This window comes from Anomaloglossus baeobatrachus, chromosome 10, assembly GCF_048569485.1.
Source record: "Anomaloglossus baeobatrachus isolate aAnoBae1 chromosome 10, aAnoBae1.hap1, whole genome shotgun sequence".
NCBI lineage: Eukaryota > Metazoa > Chordata > Amphibia > Anura > Aromobatidae > Anomaloglossus > Anomaloglossus baeobatrachus.
Genome location: NC_134362.1, coordinates 37,391,505 through 37,412,440, shown reverse-complemented (window position 1 = coordinate 37,412,440; position 20,936 = coordinate 37,391,505). Strand labels below are relative to the sequence as shown.

The 20,936-nt window shown below is 44.0% G+C and overlaps 1 protein-coding gene across 16 annotated transcripts in view; it reads left to right on the top strand.

Moving 5' to 3' along the window:
• Nucleotides 1-3,455: 3,455 nt before the first annotated feature.
• Nucleotides 3,456-20,936, top strand: part of NRXN2 (neurexin 2) — a 955,311-nt gene continuing 937,830 nt past the window's right edge. For 10 of the 16 annotated variants that reach the window (XM_075326054.1, XM_075326058.1, XM_075326070.1 and 7 more), the window contains exon 1: nucleotides 3,460-3,602. The gene's annotated coding sequence lies outside the window, so the exon portion shown is untranslated. Of the gene's footprint in view, nucleotides 3,603-6,941; nucleotides 6,962-20,936 lie in introns of those variants that run through there. The other 6 variants (XM_075326063.1, XM_075326064.1, XM_075326062.1 and 3 more) reach the window with 3 other exon arrangements.

The window sequence follows — 20,936 nt, the reverse complement described above, 5'->3', positions numbered from 1 at the left end:
TGTGAGGAAAGAACAGATTGCTAAGTGTTTGGGGGAAGAGAGCGGCCCAGGCAGAGAGAACAAGGAACAGATGCAGTAAAGGATAGGGAGAGAGGAGGAAAGAGGAAGACATGGAAGAGGGAGAGAAAATAAAGGAGGGAGAGGGGAAAGAAGAAGACAGCAAGAGAGGAGAAAGGAGGGGGAGAGGAGGAAAGAGGAAGATGTGGAAAAGGGAGAGAAAAGAAAGGAGGGAGAGGGGAAAGAGGGAGCGCGCAGGAAAGAGGCAGGCAGCGACAGAAGAGAAAGGAGGGGTGAGAAAAGAGGGAGAGAAGAAAAAAGAAAGGAGGAAGAGAGGAAAGAGAGAGCAGGCAGGAAAGAGGAAGACAGCATGAGAAGAGAAAGGAGGGAGAGAGGAGGAAAGAGGAAGACATGGAAGAGGGAGAGAAAAGAAAGGAGCGAGAGGGGAAAGAAGAAGACAGTAATAGAAGAGAAAGGAGGGAGAGAGGAGGAAAGAGGAAGATGTGGAAAAGGGAGAGAAAAGAAAGGAGGGAGAGGGGAAAGAGGGAGCGCGCAGGAAAGAGGCAGGCAGCGACAGAAGAGAAAGGAGGGGTGAGAAAAGAGGGAGAGAAGAAAAAAGAAAGGCGGAAGAGAGGAAAGAGAGAGCAGGCAGGAAAGAGGAAGACAGCATGAGAAGAGAAAGGAGGGAGAGAGAAAAGAGGGAGAGAAGAAAAAAGAAAGGAGGAAGAGAGGAAAGAGAGAGCAGGCAGGAAAGAGGAAGACAGCATGAGAAGAGAAAGGAGGGAGAGAGGAGGAAAGAGGAAGACATGGAAGAGGGAGAGAAAAGAAAGGAGCGAGAGGGGAAAGAAGAAGACAGTAAGAGAAGAGAAAGGAGGGAGAGAGGAGGAAAGAGGAAGATGTGGAAAAGGGAGAGAAAAGAAAGGAGGGAGAGGGGAAAGAGGGAGCGCGCAGGAAAGAGGAAGACAGCGACAGGAGAGAAGAAAAAAGAAAGGAGGAAGAGAGGAAAGAGGGAGCAGGCAAGAAAGAGGAAGACAGCATGAGAAGAGAAAGGAGGGAGAGAGGAGGAAAGAGAAAGACATGGAAGAGGGAGAGAAAAGAAAGGAGGGAGAGGGGAAAGAGGAAGCGCGCAGGAAAGAGGAAGCCAGCGACAGAAGAGAAAGGAGGGAGAGAGGAAAGAGGGAGAGTGGAAAAAATGAAAGGACAGAGAGATGAAGAGAGAGAAGAGGGATAGAAGAAAAAAGAAAGGAGGAAGAGAGGAAAGAGGGAGCAGGCAGGAAAGAGGAAGACAGCATGAGAAGAGAAAGGAGGGAGAGAGGAGGAAAGAGAAAGACATGGAAGAGGGAGAGAAAAGAAAGGAGGGAGAGGGGAAAGAGGGAGCGCGCAGGAAAGAGGAAGCCAGCGACAGAAGAGAAAGGAGGGAGAGAGGAAAGAGGGAGAGTGGAAAAAATGAAAGGACAGAGAGATGAAGAGAGAGAAGAGGGAGAGAAGAAAAAGGAGGAAGAGGAAGAAAAAAAAAGAGAGAGATAAGGAAAAATAAAGGTAAAGAAGAGGAAGATAAAAGAAAGGAGGGAGAGGGTAAAGAAGGAGAGAGGGTGGAAAGTAGAGAGGAAAGAAGAAGAGAAAATAAAGGAGGGAGAGAGGATAAAAGAGGGAGACACGAAAGGGGGAGAGATAAGAGAGGAAGGAAAGAGGAGGAAACAGGAATTCAGGAAAATGGGAGAAAAGGGAAAGAAAGAATGGAGAAAGGAAAAAGGGGGTGAAGGAAGAGAGAGAGAAGAAAAAGGGAGGAGAGGCAACAAAGGGAGAGAGGAGGGAAGAAGAAAAAGGAAAAAAGGATGAAGGGAAGGAAAGAGGAGACAAGGAGAAAGAAAAGGAGGAGAGAGGAAAGAAAGGAGGAAGAGAGAAGAAGGAAGGAGGAAGAACAAGAGGGAAATAGGGAAGGAGGAGAGGAAAATAAGAGAGAGGAAAGAGTGCATAAAGAAATAGTTAAAAAGGAGAAAAAGAAAAGAGGGAAGGGAAGGAGGCAAAAAGGAAATAGGGCAAGGGGAAGAGGGGAAAAGGAAAGAAGAAGGGAAAGAGGAAGAGAGAAAAGGGGGAAGGCACTAACAAGAGAAGGGATAAGTGAATGCAGACTCTTGCATCATATGCCCAGAATAATAAACTATCAAGCCTGTGCGGTAGAATTGAGAGGAAACCAGACACATATGCACACGCACACACGCACACACACACACACACACACAGACACATATGCACATGCACACACACACACATATGCACACACAGACACATATGCACACACACACACACATATTTTTATATATATATATATATATATATATATATATATATAAATACACATACACACACACATAAACAGATACACACACACACATACACGAACACACACATATATACACACATACACAGACATTCACACGAACACACACACACACAGACACACACACACATATATATGTGTGTGTATATATATATATATACGCACACATAAACAGATACACACACACATACAAACACACAGATATATACACACATACACACACATTCACACAAACAGAAACACACACATACACAAATATACGCACATACACATATACCTACACATAGCACACACACACACACACACACACACAGACACACACATACATACAGTATATACACACATACACACACACCACAAATTTACAAACACACATATATGCATATACACACACACATACATATACACATACACACAGAAAAACACACACATACTTACACTCACATACACACATATACACACATACATGTATACACACACACACACACACACACACACACATAAACACACACATATATATATACAAACATGTACACACAGAAACACACATACAGATACACATACACACACAGATATACACCCATACAAACGAAATAAACACACACATATGTACACATATGAACACACACACACATATACCTATACACACACACACACACACATATACACATACACATACCTACAAACACGCATATATACACCTACACACACAAACACAGCACAATGTGAGCATCCAAGTGAAGCCCCCAGCAGAAGCTGCCATGTGCCTATGAGACAGCGCTGGGCAGGAGATGTGTGCCAGCCTCACCAGGCCTGACTGGCAGATGCCAGGGAGCTGGGAGATGCATTGCTCCTGTGTTTGTCTCTCAGTGTCTCTTTTCTATCTTTATACCTTCTCCTTGTTTCCTTCTCTCCCTCCCTCCTCCTTTTTCCTCTCCTCTCGCACTCGCTCTCTGTCTCCCCAGCCCCCTGACCCCCTCCCATAGGCCCCCGGAGCTGTCACTCATTCCTGCCATCATCACAGCCCTCACTCTCTCCTGCTGCCTCTGTCTCTGGTGCTGAAAAGGAGCAGCCATAATCCCCCCCTCCAATCAGGGGAGAGAAGCCCTGTAGTGGGCGTGGCCTGTGCTGGTCCTGATGCTGGCATAGTCTCCATTGCTGTGATACAGAGCGGTAGCAGCATCCCTTTTGTGAGCCATCTATGGGCCTGCACACACTTCTAAAGGATCCATCCCTGCCAGACTGCAGTCCTTGTGTGGATCAGGTACTGTGATGGGGATGGGGCAGCGGTGCAGGGAGGAGGATGAGGATGGTGATGATGATGATGCATCTGTTCTATGGCACAGCCTGCATCACACTCAGGGCTCAGGGCAGATTTGCAGAAAATCATTGTTAATTGCTAGACTCTGTATTACCTTGGCCATGTTGCTTTTGAGACTATGGATGTAGCAAAGGGAAAACCTGTCTGCGGTGATTGTGCTTAGGCCAAATGCATCAGACCTTGGGCATTTTTCTGCAATGTTGTGTGAAAGATCAGTTTATTTCCAGCCGTAAGATGAAATATGTGTCATGTAGCCTGCAGGTTTACAGACGTGTTCAAGGGGTGACGGCTCCACGACCAGATCCCCCCATCCAACGTAGTGGAGAAATAGGCAGCATGGAAATGTGGAGATTTAGTGTGGATTTGTCTATGGTTGTTGCAGTAGATCCCAATGCAAAAAATCCAGTATAAGAGACCCCAATATGTAGAGCCTGTAGATCCCAAACAGGGTGTAGCCAATGAGGAAGCCCCCTGCACAGGGGTCACAATCACATCCACAATTTAGGAAAGTTTATCAAATAAAATCTGAAGGAACAAAAAGACACAAGGAGGAAGGATGGAGGACGAGCCGAGGGGAATATTCACCGGGAAGGATCTGCTAATGACAACATATTGAATGTGGATGGAAAACACTATGCAGAAATTTACCTTTGCAGCATACGGCGGCTGCCCTGCTGCAGGTTACAGCATGGAGGCTGGGAGAAACCTTGTGTGAAGCCAAGGAGAAGGCAAAATACTCCAAACCTTTATATGGAAATATGGAAACTGATTTCACATGGATTTTTTTATTTATTTTTTTTTGGTCAGGGATGTTCACCATGTGTGTGGGGGGGAGGGTAGTGGGATTAGGGGTCAAATTACGATATGGTAGGTAGTAAAAAAAAAAAAAAAAAAAATCCGAGCCAGTGGTGTGTAATGTGCTCGGCTGTGCAGTGTATCAGGCTTGTGTTATTGTATCAGGCAGTCACATATACAGATACACACAAATACACACGTACATTGATACATATATACACAGATATACACAAGTACACTGATACACTGTTACACATACATATACACACACAAATATATTCAGATATATACGTATACACACATACACTCACACAAATATATATATATATTTATATATACACAAATACACATATACACTGACACACATAGATAGACATACATATAAATATATATACACATATATCACTACACACAAATACAATGATACATATCTACACAATAATACTTACACACATACACACAAATACACACATACTCTGATACACACACATATACATATATACACAGATACACACATATGCACAAATACACACACATTGACACAAATACATATACACACATATATACACAGATACACATATGCCCACATGCACATACATACATACATACATGCAAATACACACACACACACACACACACATATATATATATACATACACAGATACACACAAATACAAAGACATATGTAAACATATACATACACATATGCACACAAATACACACACTGATACACATACATATGCACACACCTAAACACACATTCACTGGGGTCAAATTATGATATGGTAGGTAGTAAAAAAAAAATAAAAAAAAATTGGAGCCAGTGGTGTGTAATGTGCACGGCGGTGCAGTGTAACAGGCTTGTGTTATTGTATCAGGCAGTCACATAGTCCCATGGATGCTACAGTGTACATATACAGATGCACACAAATACACAAAAACACACGCAATGACACACATATACATATGCACACATACATACACATTCACAAACACATACATATACACACATACATACACAGATACACTCATATTTACACACATACATAGATACACATATACATACACACATATACAAACATACACATATGAACACACATAGATATACATACACCTATGTACACATATCTATCTATCTACACATAGGCACACTCTCTGTATCTACCTACCTAGAGGACCTCTGTGTGCAGCCTGGTCATCGATCACACATGCAGACAGGCAGTGTCCGTGTATCTTTTGCTTATTATATAAGCATCATGTATATGAAATCTTGCATACAGGGGTGTTCCGGTATATAAGGAGGGATACGTTACATTGACCCTTTCCTAACTGCTGAATATCACAATAGGTGTCCATATCCATGGCCAATGGCAGCCACACAGAGATGGGAAACACCAGCTTCATAGTAGAAATAAGACTAAGATGGACAATGTCTTGGCTCCAGCGAGGAGCAGGCCAGGGCACTGCAGAGGATTTCTCCCACAGAAGCTCCTTCATTTTATGGGAGTTATTAGGGGTGAAGTTCTCCGAGTTCCTACAGCTTTTTCTGGCATCTGTAGACTAGTCCTGATGAATGCACAGGAATGTGGAGGAGACGAGCTCCAGTCAACTCCTATTCCTGTAGCTGGGAATATTGCACATTGTATCTGCGGAATACTTGACGGAATTAGTGCAACTGTTGCATTTTAAACAATAAGGGGATATAAGAAGGTCAAGTCCACGTCCGATGCTCCTTCTTCAGGTCACGCTCCGTGGAACAAAGGCGTTTTTCATCTATTTATTAAATTTATGTTGCATGCAAATCATAAAAGGATCCGGAAAATCATTTTATTTGCTGTTTTTCATTTTTTTTTCCTTTTTTGTCTATGCATTGTGCATAAGGACAATGCAGAAGCCGGCGTTGCTTTTTCTGTGCCTCAAATAGCAATATCGGTGAATGGGATTGTGGTGTGCAATGCTGTGTACACAGGGGGAGCCTCCTTGCAGGCTCCATAAACAAGTATATTAGGATACAAGTGCCAAATACCGCTATATAGGCTACCAATCCTATATATTAATATTTTTGTTAAAGGATAAGAGAAGGGGGGGGGAGGGGAGCTGGGTAGTTATTTCTGGAATTGCCATAGATTTGGTCCTATAAAATACGAATCCCAAACACTTTTTACATGTCGTAAAATAGCCGATGATTAATGGCGTTTTCCGTCATTAAAAACAGAAATCGGATAAAAATTGGTTTATTTATTACATTTGCTGTGACACCGGGGCATGGAAATGTTGCAGCTGTGATGTTTGACAGCCTTTGGTGCAGTTTATAGGGGGAGGCGGCAGTGGTAGAGACAGGGAGAGGGAGAAACACAGAAACATACGGAATGGGAGAAGAGAGGGAGAGGAGGAGAGAGAGAGGAGAGAGAGGAGAGAGAGAGGAGGGGGAGGGGAGAGACAGACAAACAGGGAGAAACAGACATAGGAGGAAGAGTGGAGGAAGAGGAAAAGCAGAAGAAACGCAGGTAGATAAGACAAGGAGGCACATACTATGTAGAGGATTGTTGCATATATTGACATTTTGCTTATTTATTAGTAGAGGATGTTTCTAAGCAAGATGATACTTGTCCTGCCTGCATGTGAGGTTTTCCAGGCGTGATTCATTACCCACATGCATCTGGTGCCCCCAATAGTTGTGGCTGCAGATTTGCTCCAGCGCGCTGTGACTTTCACCAGAGTCCCCCAGCTGGCACTGCCTCTCCAATCTGCCACCTTCTGCAAGCCAACGCGTTTTGAGGTTTTTTTTTTCTTGCTGCCACCTTCCCCGGCCAGAATCAGTAGTGGTGGTGATTTCAGATGCAAAATTTCCGTAGGATTTCTCCAGTGCCCTTTCTTTTTTTTTTGCACCCCCAGTGCCCTTTCTTTTTTTTTGCACCCCCAGTGTCCTTTCTTTTTTTTTTTTTTTTTGCACTCCCAGTTCTTTTTTTTTTCACCTCCAGTTCCCTTTCTTTTTTTTTTTTTGCACACTCAGTATTTTTCTTTTTTTTTGTATCCCCAGTACCTTTTCTTTATTTTGTACCCCCAGTGCCCTTTCTTTTTTAACACCCCCAGTACCCTTATTTTTTTTTGCACCCCCAGTGCCCTTTCTTTTTTTTGCACCCCCAGTAACCTTTCTTTTTCTTGCACCCCCAGTTTCCTTTCTTTTTTTTGCACCCCTAGTGCTCTTTCTTTTTTTGCACCCCCAGTGCCCTTTCTTTTTTTTGCACCCCCAGTGCCCTTTCTTTTTTTTTGCACCCCAGTGCCCTTTCTTTTTTTGTACCCCCAGTTCTCTTCGTTTTTTGCACCACAGTGCCCTTTCTTTTTTTGCACCCCCAGTTCTCTTCTTTTTTGCACCCCCAGTGCCCTTTCATTTTTTTGCACCCCCAGTACCCTTTCTTTTTTTTGCACCCCTAGTGCTCTTTCTTTTTTTGCACCCCCAGTACCCTTTCTTGTTTTTGCACCCCCAGTACCCTTTCTTTTTTTTGCATCCCCTGGTGCCCTTTCTTTTTTTTTGCACCCCCAATGCCCTGTTTTTTTGTTTTGCACCCACAGTGCCCTTTCTTTTTTTGCAACCCCCAGTGCCCTTTCTTTTTTTTTCCCACCCTCGTTAGTTGAATGTGAGAACTTATATTAATGAGTATGACTTTTAGTAGGCCTCACTGAATCAATGAGTGTGACTGATGCGTGACTTTTGTAGCCATGCTGAATTGGAGTCACTGTCATTTCACTCCTATTGCTTGCAGCAACCAGCGGGGGCACAGACAGTCACACCTAGGACCTCAGCCAAGTTGATTGGCCAATGTCCTGGGAACATTAAAAATGCTTTGTGGACGTCTGAGCTGCAGAATTAGAAGCAATTATGTTATCACTTCTTTGCAATAATCATAGAAACATATAGATACATGGAAATTTTTGATGAGTATTTTAGAGCAGATCTGCTACAAGGTCAAAAACCACTAGAAAAACTCTGGGAAAACTCTCCATATTCATCGATAGTGGGAAATTCATTACAGGAGTTTCTTGATCTATTTTTCTGAAAAAGTTTTGAAATACACGTGGGGTAGAAGAAAAAAAAGAATTCCGCGAATTATGACCGAATCCGTCACATAGGCATGATGCAATAAAAAACTTGCCAAAACTTCTTTAGAGCAGAAAAACTGCTCCAGAAACTCCCATGTCCTTAAGATGCCGGCGGAGCCCCTGAGGTTTTCCTAGGCGAAACCGCTTCAGTAAAAAGTTGACTGTTTTATTTTTAGTTTTGCTGTAGTTTTTGCTGTGGCATCTTTTCTCTAAAAGAATGTTTTGCTAGGATCATTCTGCTTCTTTTAACTGCTTCACGGTTTTTGAAGACTGAACGTGTGCACCACAATGTTATTTTGTACATTGCTGTGCAATACATTCACTTTTTGTGGCATTTTTTGGTGCTTTTTCAGATAGGTTGCAGGCAGAATCCGCCTCAGGCCCCCTTGACACATCCGTTTAAAAAAACACACTTGTTGCACAGTCCGCTTTGTTCATACGTGTGGTCATCCGTGTGTCATGTTTTTCCGGGTTGGTTAAAGGAAGGATGAAATTATAAAGCTTCTACTATATGTTGCAATGTTAAACAAATGCGTATGGCATATGGATGGCACACGGACGGCACATGGATAGCACATAGATGGCACATGGACGGCACATGGATGGCAAGATGATGGCACATGGACGGCACATGAATGGCATACGGAGGACACATGGATGGCACATGGTCGGCACATGGTTGGCACAGATGGCACCCGGATGGCACACGGATGTTACTCGTGTGCAGCATGTCTTTTTTACAGACTCAATGACTTGTATGGGTCTGTGTGTTCATGCTGCCGGCAAAAAAACAGACATGTTTCCGTGTGGAGCACACATGTGGATCACATGGATGGTGTGAAGACCACCCTAGATATTAATGAAGATCCGTGTGAACGTGTCTCCTGTACATGTGAAAACGGTCACCACATGTACCGGAAACACGGACCTGTAAAGGGGGTCTGAAAAAGACTTTGCATGCACATAACCTATGGGAATGTTCACACTGAGTTTTTTCAGGAGATTTTGGAGCAGAAACTGAACATTTCACAAGGATATCACCAAAGCCACGAGTTTTGATTGGAGAATTGGAGAGTTTTTGCTCCAAAAACTCCTGAAACAAATCTGAGTGTAGCAGTTTGAGCTGAGTTGATCAATTTTCAGGACCGTGGTCCAGTGGTTACATCAGTAGTCCATGACTGGTGGACTGGAGAACCATCTCCTACCTGTCTGTATCCTGGATGCCTCCTCTGATTAGCAGGCGGGTATGTCACACCACAATGATGACGTTGCGTTGGGCCAATAAATCAGAAAAGGCGCTGGAGATCCCAGCAAGTAGGAGGCAGTCACAGGTCTCTTGTCTGAAGGCCACAAGCTACCGATAGGTCTACTCAACCAGAGTCCTGCAAATTTATTCGCTCATGTCTAGCGCTGGGCCCATAAATCAGAAGAGGCGCTGGAGATCCCAGCAGGTAGGAGGCAGTCACAGGTCTCTTGTTTGAAGGCCACAAGCTACCGATAGGTCTACTCAACCAGAGTCCTGCAAATGTATTCGCTCATGTCAAGTGGTGGGCCAATAAATCAGAAGAGGCGCTGGAGATCCCAGCAGGTAGGAGGCAGTCACAGGTCTCTTGTCTGAAGGCCACAAACTACCAATAGGTCTACTCAATCAGAGTCCTGCAAATTTATTCACTCATGTCTAGTGGTGGGCCCATAAATCAGAAGAGGCGCTGGAGATCCCAGCAGGTAGGAGGCAGTCACAGGTCTCTTGTCTGAAGGCCACAAACTACCGATAGGTCTACTCAACCAGAGTCCTGCAAATGTATTCGCTCATGTCTATGTGGCGGCTCCTAGCCCCTATGCTAAGTGAGATCCAAATTGGATAATGTGAGTCACCGTAATGTTTTGTGACTTTTTTAATGTTTTATTTTTTCACACGGTTTTACATTAGACCGCAATGATTTGCATGATGTGGAATAGATAGATAGGTTTTTATTATAGAGTTTGTGCAATTGAAAATTTAATACTTGCATATTACGTTATGCCAAAAGAAATAAAATGTCAAAAAAAATAATAGGGATTTGGGCAGAGAGCAAAGGCTAAATGTTTTTATGGAAATAGCGAGAACTCAAAAAAGATTGCAAGGCCATAAGAAAGAAAATTGCTGGTTTTATTATGGAAAATATTTAAGGTTTGCGATAATGGGATTCACGTCCGAGTACATAAAAGTAAATAAATGCACATAGTAAATATGTCTACGGGCACCTTACCTAATGTTTCATTATCGGTTTTAATGACACTAGAAAGGTGGTGTATATATAGACGGATTCCCAAGTGTAAGAGGGTAGGGGGGGTAATGGCAGATGTGGCTTTTTGCAGCTGACTTCGCCAGCTCAGACAACAGTATACAGCTCCATGTAGATGTAGATTTGATGTGTACGTTATGGCACCAATGTGCCATGTCCGAGGGTCTCAACGGCAGTCTCGGTGCAGATGCTAATGTTAAGGTGTTCTAGACCAATGATTATGGGCCTGTTTTAGCTTCTAAATGATGAGCAGGTGGTTGGGTCGTCTATAAGGCACAGAAGGCAATGGTGGAAAACTCAGCTTTTGCCCAACCATGAGGCCACTTACGGGTAGTAGTTGTATAAGAGTGAGCGCAGCTTTTTAAATTGGTATCATGGGTAGAGATGAGCAAAGCCATGGAAGTTCAGTTATGTCGGTGCAGCCGAACAGAACCTACATGAGTGAGGACTTGACCGAACCCCAATGGAAGTCATTGATTGGCAATTCGGACCTGCGCCAACATGTAGCCAGCCATGAGAAGATCACTTTTGGGGGGGTGGTGTTTTTTGGGGGGGTGGTGTTTTTTGGTGGTGGGTGGTGTTTTTTTTTTTTTTTTTGGTGCACACTACATCTGAGAACTCTGTTGTTACCCCTAGTGTGAGCCGTTAAACACTGGGCAGCGCAATGACATACCTGAGCACAGCGATGCTGGAGCAAGTGGTCAGCATACGTAAAGCACCCAAACTCCAATCCCGAATCTATTTTTTTTGGAAAGTCAGTGTTTGGCCTGAAAGTCAAACACCGAACATAGGGTTCACTCATCTCTAATCATGGGTTTTGTTGGACATGGTGGAGCCCTTACTGCTCTCTCTTCCCTATCATTGCTTGTAACCTGGCGCTTCCGCCAACTAGAAACAGCTAGGTTGTTACCATTTTGGACTCATTCACCACTGCAGGTTGTAATAATGCTGGAAAGACAAAAGCTGCAGATAGGGTCTTATCCTTGTATGATAGATAAGAGAAGATCTAGTAATTGCTCACCTGGAGGGTTTGTGAGAAAGTCACACCCATTGAAAACAGCATGCAAAAAACTGCTGCCACAGTTCCCAAGGAGTGAAATCGTAAAGTAGAGAAAGAAGGGGTGCTTTACCACGCTGCCATGAAGAAACCGGGATGAACCGATATTATTGGACAGTGATCTTTATTCTACGCGTTGTTGGAGCCGGAAATTCGAAGCAGAAACATTCTCCAAAATGCGGAGAATAAAGATCTCTGTCCAGGAATATCTGATCATCCTGGTTTCTTCACGGCAGCAAAGGTATTGAACCCCTTCTTCCTCCATTTTGCGATACTACTATTGCAGGTTGGAAGCCTTTCTCTCCAACTTGTCTGCACCTTAATCATAAAAGGTGTCCATGGCGGTGCCCTTTTGGTAGAAAAGTGGTGATTGGGTGAAGGCCCATTTCACAAAACAGCACCAGGAGAGAATCCATTCAAGAGACGAGCAGGTTAACGATGTATGATGGCAAGGTGTTGGTGCGCTCCCCAATGAAGAATCGTGAATGCACAATGAATGTTTAATTAGTTACCTATAATTGAAGTTTTCAAATCACAAACTTGGTTTTGGCTCCGATCCGCAATCACCTGTCCAAAGTCAAAACCTGTTTGTGATTTGGAAATAAGTTGGAAACCTCAAATAAAGGCACAATTCTTCATCAGGTAGTGCACCAACATCCCTTTGTCACACATCCTAATCATGGGCCCTTCTGGTTCCAAGTTCCATGTTGCCTAACCAATTCTGGTCCTCCACACACTTGTGTTTAAAAATGGTGTAAAATCTCAGTCTCTTATACATGCCATTACTTCCAGTTAAATACTAGCCACTGATGTTAGCCCTTGGCTGAAATCGATATTAAAACTCCACTCCACTATGGCTAAGCCCTTCCAAAGTAGAACTTTGCCAGAGAGCTATGTACAAAACCTACTTGCATTAAAGGGGTTGTTCGGCCTGTAAACAAAATTTATAAGTAGCGGGGATGGCTTCAAACTGATATAATCAGGCATGCAGCCCTTTCTAATGTAGATCCAAAGCTGACCATTCGGGTGGTTGATGTAAGGACAGAAAGTGATGATGTCCTGTTCTTCTGTTACCCGACCCCTTAGGACTGTGATTGGAGACCAGAAACATCTTGGTATATCATTCAATAAATAAATAACATCAAACCCAACTGGAGGCGTCAATAAATTCCTTCACTCCTTACGACTCCTCTATTGTTGATCCTTGCATAGATTCCCTTGAATCCTTGACATTTTAAGCATGTATTAATCAGCTCATTTCTATACCGGTGGCCATTATTTCATAGGAAAATCGACTTTTATAAAGCGTCAGATCACAATTAACAAATGGGTTGACCAGGATTAGAAAAATGGATCTTCCATATCTGTTCATAGGTTGTGGGAAGCTCTGACCAATTCCTGGTGCTGTGGCTTCACGCTATTTACATCCTAGATATTGAACTTGAGACTAATTACATATTCTCTCTGTCCTTTTTGGCCCTTTTCTATCTCAAGGTCACCCATTCATTATTGCTCAAGATATGAAATGGGATTGTGTCCACACCGTGGAATCTGTAACAGACAGAAAAATAATTTGAGGCTATAGACATGGTATATTTATTATATTTATTTAGCATCTGATGTCATTGTGATTTATACTGCATATAAAGCTCTCTTTAGGTCTTGTTTACCATCATGATGAGTGGTTCTCGGGGTCGGTGTTTGCAGTGTCATATATTTATCGCAGTCAATAATGGAAAGGAATCTCTCTGTTGTGTTGAAAAGTTAAGGGGTATTTACTAGCATTGATCAATGGTGCAAATGTACATTAAAGCCGTAACATCAGTCAGGTCGTTGATTTTATTGCTTAAAGATGACTATAGACCCGACAGATCCACCGCTCAATTGATGGTCAAATTACACAAGAGTCAACACTACAGAGCGACCAACTAGGAGATGGTAAGCCAAAGTCCTCTACCAGATGCTCAGACATTACAGCCTCAACATATTAAATCTGATTTACTTGGTAGTATATATATATATATATATATATATATATATATTTATGTTGTAAGATGACGACCGGCCTCATTGTAAATGGGTGGTGTGTACCACGAAAGTGGAGGTCTGTTCTGGCACTTGTAATGGCATATTTTTTGTTGAAGTGTTCATAGGGCCCAGGTTTTACAGGTGGCTGGAGAGATGGGTGGGTCTGACAACCTACATATCCCGCCATGGGTGGGGTATGTAGGTGGCCAGACCCACCCACCTGTCCAGCCACCTGTAAAACCTTGGCCCTGTGAACACTTCAACAAAAAATATGGCAGAATGACCCTCCAGGTTCAAACCTCTTGCGTGGTACATACCGCTCATTTACAATGAGGCCAGTCACCATCTTACTATATATATATATATATATATATATATATATATATATGTGTATATACTTAGGAATATATTATAATGTGAGACATAAGGGTGGTATTGATGCCAGTCAGTGGTGTACTGTGGAGTTAGAAAGGAGGACCGGTGGCCTGCCGTTGGGTTAGGCAGGGTGACCACAGTGGCAGTTTTCCTTGGTGACAAAGTCCATAGAATAGCAATATTCCTACCTGCATCCCCACTGCTGCTTCCTCTTAGAGTGTCACAGGGCAGCAGTAAAATATGCAGTGGCTTCAGCTTGCTATGCAGAGTGCACTAATAGAAGTAAGTTTGGCTTTAATAGTCTACAAAAGAAGCAACCGAGATAACAAAGCTCTCAGTGTGATGAAGTGAGGTGTATCATCTCATGACATATTCACATCCACTGTTGCGCTCTACATAAGCAGCCAGCAAGATAAAAAAAGCCACTGTGCTCGCTTTCTCACCTCTCACGAGGAGAGACGAAGACCTACTAGGGGAGCAGTTGCAAATGCAAAAAAATGTGCTCTGTAAAAACATAGAAAGAAAAGCATTATAATAAACTAATGGATTATATATACTTTTCTAACCCTAATTAGGCTTAGGGCTAGGGTTAAGACAAGGACTATGGTTAGGGTGGGTGAATCCTCCAAACATTTAATGTATTCAAGATATTTGGGTGACTTTTTTTTTTATCTAACAGCTGGTAGCAAAAAAGCAACAGATTTGCTGAATTTCAAAATACTCAATCCTTTATTCTCAAAAGAGAAGAGATAACCCCCATCAGAGGTGTCTGGTAGCAGGTTAATCCCCTTTCCACATTGACAACACATGCCGATTGGACCAAAACAAAAGTGCACCTGTATAACTACGGCTCATAAAATGAGTGCCTAATATCATTAATTATTGTTTTTGTAAGTATATGAGATAAAGTAGGGATCATTTCTGCAGTAGAAAAAAATTGGGCATCCTGACACCCCCATTACGGTACCACATTTTCCGACTCTCCTTCACACTTTTTACATGGTTCCTGGACTAATTCCTGACTTACATGTGAACTACAATTCAGTTCTTTTGGAGAATAGAGTTCTGCATAGATGCTTGCCACTAAATAACAAAAAGAATAGGCACTGTAGCTGTTGTATGGTATGTATGTCCTTGCATATCTCTGGGCTTAGCAATACAACTAAGCCCAGAGCAATACTATACAAATATATATATATATAGTCTTCATCTGAATTGGCTGTTTATAGGTAATAAGTGATTGAGCTTAATGTATACTTTAACCGTTGTGTTCCTTAAAAGGTCTGTAACTGGGAAAGACAGTAAAGCGGGCACAACCTCGCTTAACCCCATCACACGGACTTACCTGCCCTGCGATGTCACTCTGGCCGTCGAACCACCTCCTTTTTAAGGGGGCGGTTCGTGCGGCGTAACAGCGACGTCACATGGCAGGTATCCAATAGAAGCGGAGGGGCGGAGATGAGCGGGACGTAACATCCCGCCCACCTCCTTCCTTCTGCATCGCCGGTGGAGGCAGGTAAGGAGATGTTCCTCGCTCCTGTGGTCTCACACACAGCAATGTGTGGTGCCGCAGGAACGAGGAACAACATTGCTAATAAGCAGAAAACAATTTTTTGTTTCAGGACGACCACTTCGCGGCAAACGATTTTGACCGCTTTTGCGATCGTTTAAGATTGCTCATAAGTATCACACACTGCAATACCGTTAATGACGCAGGATGTGCATCACAAACACCGTAACCCCGACAATAATTCATTAACGATATCACAGCGTGTAAAGCACCCTTAACAAAAAAAGAAATAAGATCCTATTGATTGCATGGAAAGACAGACTGCTGTATACAGATGCTTGTCGAAAATGCATCATATATAGCATGCAAAGCCTTGGGAAATTCATCTAAGGTTCCATATCAAGAGATACTGTTTTTTTACACCTAATTTTAATAAATGTAGACATAGAATTAAATTGTGTACAGAATTCATTGGAGTCGTTATCCAGCTCTCATGATTTTTGTATGTATTGAACAACATATAGGCGTAATATCTCTACCCCCCCCCAAAAAAATAATAGTTGTGTTTTTGGAAAGATATTTTTCTGTCTTGTCTATATTCACTGGGGGATTTTTCATCAAATTCCTAAAAAGATGAAGAATGTTTGACAAATGTTGTGCAAATGAAAATACTTTTTTTGGCACATTTTTAGAAGTAAATCAGCTTGAAAACGTTGCTCTTTAGTCTTCAACTGTCAAGTAAAGAGTAAACAAAATTCCATTCGAGTTCTACAGTGTCACTACAGTAAAAGTAGCAATATTTCGAAAAGTAGAAAATAATCCCAAACATCTGGGATAATGAATACCACACTCACACTGTCAAACAAACCTAAAAAATAAAAGACAAGGATTAAAACAAAATGAATAAAATGTTGCACAAGATATTAGGAATTTGGAATGGAAATAAAAATGCCCAAGATACAAAGTTTTGCCCCTATAAAGTTCAAAAAGAATGATGAATCCATCCACAGTTTCTAGCCGCCATACATTTTATAGTTATTGGATAGTCTTTGCTACAATGTAATTGCGTATACTAATCCCACTTTTAGATAGTTGTCATAGTTGTTCTCAACGTTTGTTTATCTTTAGTATTTACTGCATTAGGCTGCTTTCACACCTCCGGTTTAAGCAGAGCCGGCCAATCCGGCTCTAAAACCTATGCAACGGATGCGGCGACAATACCGCATCCTTTGCATAAGTTTTTGACATGCGGCCCATCCGTTTTTTGCCGCTTGCGGCAGGCTACTGAGCATGCGCAGTGGAAAAAAACGCATGCGGCGGCCGGATGCGGTGTTTGCCGCAGGACGCCGCATGCGACGTTCATAGGCATGCATTGCAAATCGCGCCGCATCGGTCGGATGTGGCGCGATGCGGTTTTTTTGCCGGACGCCGCATCGGCTAAATCTGCCGCATGCGGCAAAAACCGGACCGAACGCAAGCCCATGCGGCACAATAAGGCACTAATGTAAGTCTATGCAAAAAAAAACGCAACCGGTGGCAAAAAAAAACGGTTGCGGTTTTTCTGCAAAGCGCCGGATTGTGCCGCACAGGAAAAACCGGATGTGTGAAAGCAGCCTTATCCTGAAACAGTCAGAGTTGTCGAAATCCTGCAAGGAACACATGGTGGTAATCTCTTGCCAGTCAGGTCCATTTTTGCCTGGTTGCCCATTGAAGTTGTCCCTCCACCTTAGCCAAGGGGAAAAGTCTTGATAATGTTGTTTGCTACTGCAGACAAGTCAGATAGGGGAGAGGCTCCTGCTGTAACCACTTGTAGAAATGAGTGAACAAATTAGAGTGGAATTGAATTCTAATAAGATTTTGCAAAAATCTGCTGTTGCTTAAAGGGGTTGTCCACTACTTTGACATTGATGGCCTATGCTTAGGATAGGTCATCAATGTCTGATCGGCCGAGGTCCGACACCCCATACCCACGACGATGAGCTGTTCTTGGGACTGGGGACAGTAGCAGAGAGTCGGAAATGCTCAGTTCCGGTGCTGCTCCGTCTTCTGATAATGGCCGCGGCCGGGTACTGCACATCCGCCTCCCATTCATATCAATAGGAGGCGGATGTGCTCTACCCGACTGCGGCCACTATCAGAAGATGGAGCCACCCCAAAACTGAGCATTTCTGGCCACCTGCTGCCACCACGACTGAGAATAGCTGATTGGTGGAGGTTCTGGGTGTTGGACCTCGGCCGATCAGACATTGATGACCTATCCTAAGGGGTACGTTGCACACTACGACATTGCAAGCCGATGCTTGCGATGCCAAACGCGATGGTACCCGCCCCCGTCGCAGCAGCGATATCTTGTGATCGCTGCCTTAGCGAACATTATCGCTACGGCAGCTTCACATGCACTCACCTGCCCTGCGACATTGCTCTGGCTGGCGACCCGCCTCCTTCCTAAGGGGGCGGGTCGTGCGGCGTCACAGCGACGTCACACGGCAGGGGGCCAATAGAAGCGAAGGGGCGGAGATGAGCGGGACGTAAACATCCAGCCCACCTCCATCCTTCCTCATAGCTGCCTTGAGCCGCGGTGACGCAGGTAAGCTGCTGTTCCTCGCTCCTGCGGCTTCTCACACAGCGATGTGTGCTGCCGCAGGGGAACGAGGAACAACATCGTACCGTCGCTGCCGCGCAATTATGAAAATGTCGGAAACTACACCGATGATACGATTACGATGCTTTTGCGCTCGTTAATCGTATCAAAAACGCTTTACACACTACGATATCGACAGCAACACCGGATGTGCGTCACTTTCGATTTGACCCCACCGACATCGCACCTGCGATGTCGTAGTGTGCAAAGTACCCGTTAGGATAGGTCATCAATGTCTGATCAGCCGAGGTCCGACACCCTGCAGCCACGACGATCAGCTATTCTTGGGAGTGGGGGCAGCAGCAGAAGGCCGGAAATGCTCAGTTCCGGTGCTGCTCCGTCTTCTGATAGTGGCCGTGGCCGGGTACTGCACATCCGCCTCCCATTCAAACCAATAGGAGGCGGATGTGCACTACCCGGCTGCGGCCACTAACAGAAGATGGAGCCGCGCCAAAACTGAGCATTTCCGGCCACCTGCTGCCACCACGACTGAGAATAGCTGATTGATGGAGGTTCTGGGTGTTGGACCTCGGCTGATCAGACATTGATGACCTATCCTAAGAATAGGCCATCAATGTCAAAGTAGTGGACAACCCCTTTAACACTAGAACTACTGAGGTAGTCATTTTGACTACTTTGCACCATGTATTTCTATATAGGTGTCACGAGTCCAGTAGTTCTAGTGTTAAATGCTGGGTTCTTGTAGTTCACATCTGTGGAGATTTAGCAAAATGAACCATAAAGGGTTATAAAATCATCATCTCTCCAGCAGCTTCTCGTCACTGGTCAGGTCCTCGCTGCATCTTCAGACCACAACTGTTCGCGCTGAAATCCCCCGGGCCTCTCATGGTACTTCTGTCTTTGATGAGACTCAAGAGGATTCTTCACAAGTCCACAAAAGAGCATGGCGTCATGATGTCATGGCATGTGTTGTGACCTTTAATGCGCATATGCAAAACCCTCCTGGACTTCATGAAGCCCCAGCCCAGCTTGAGAGGCCCATCAAATGAAGCACAAATGATGGCCATCTGATGATAGAGAGAGGACCGTACAGGTGATGTGCTGAGTGGAGGAGCGGTAGAGGGGAGCGGTAAGGTGGCTATAACTATTTTATTTTTTATTTTTTTACACCTTAAGTTTATTATTCTCTGGGGTCTGGAAAGACCTCAAAGCATAAAAAGGGACATTAAGTTCGGACAGAATAATGTCTTCGTGAATGAAATCTGGATTTGCTCTTCTCTAGCCAGTGGTCTCCTAGTCAGAACTGTAAGAAATAAGATGAGGACATGCCTGGGCTCCTGAGATACATTGAGACAATTTCTTTATATATTTCTCTGTTTTCAGCATAATATTAAATAAAATATGATCAAAGGAAAAGAGTAAATTAAAGGGGGTTGTCCACTAATAGGACAACCCCTTCTGATTTTACATGTTTCACTCAGGTAAAATAATAAAGTCTATACTCACCTCCCGTACCGGCACCGTTCCAGTGGTGTCCAGGTTTGCAGTGCCGGACGGAGCTCACATGGGATTGTGATGTCACACGAGTCCCGCTTCCAATCAGCGCCGGCTTCAGTCCCTCCACCTTCGGACAAAATGAACAAGTTCATTCTAAAGATGTTGGATGCGTCTGAGGTCTGGGATCTGTGCCACCGGTCATGTTCTTCCACCAAGCTCTCCCAACCATGTCTTTATGGACCTAGGGCACTGGGCACAATCATGGGGAATGGACAAGGGTCTTCCCCAAACTGTTTCCAGAAATCTGAAATCTACAATTGACCAAAATGTCTTGTGTTGAAACATTAAGGGGTACTTTGCACACTACGACATCGCAGCTGTGATGTCGGTGGGGTCAAATCGAAAGTGACGCACATCCGGCGTCGGTGTCGACATCGGAGTATGTGAATCGTTTTTAATATGATTAACGAGCGCAAAAGTGTCGAAATTGTATGATCGGTGTAGTGTCGGGCATTTCCATAATGTCGCTGCAGCGACAGGTACGATGTTGTTCCTCGTTCCTGCGGCAGCACACATCGCTGTGTATGAAGCCGCAGGAGCGAGGAACATCTCCTTACCTACATCCCGGCCGGCTATGCGGAAGGAAGGAGGTGGGCGGGATGTTTACATCCCGCTCATCTCCGCCCCTCTGCTTCTATTGGCTGCCTACCATGTGACGTCACTGTGACGCCACACGTGCATGTGAACCTGCCGTAACGATAATTTTCGCTATGGCAGCTATCACAAAATATCGCATGTGCGACGGGGGCGGGGACTATCGCGCTCGGCATCGCTACAATCGGCTTGCAATGTCGTAGTGTGCAAAGTACCCCTAAGATTTAGCTTCACAGTCTGAGGCCAACCACGAAAAAACAAGCCCACTGCATTATTTCCCCTTCATCAAATTTTACTGCAGGCACAATGAAGTCAACCGGGTGATGCTCTCCGGACATTCCTTAAAGCCAGACCCCTTCATCAGATGCCAGAT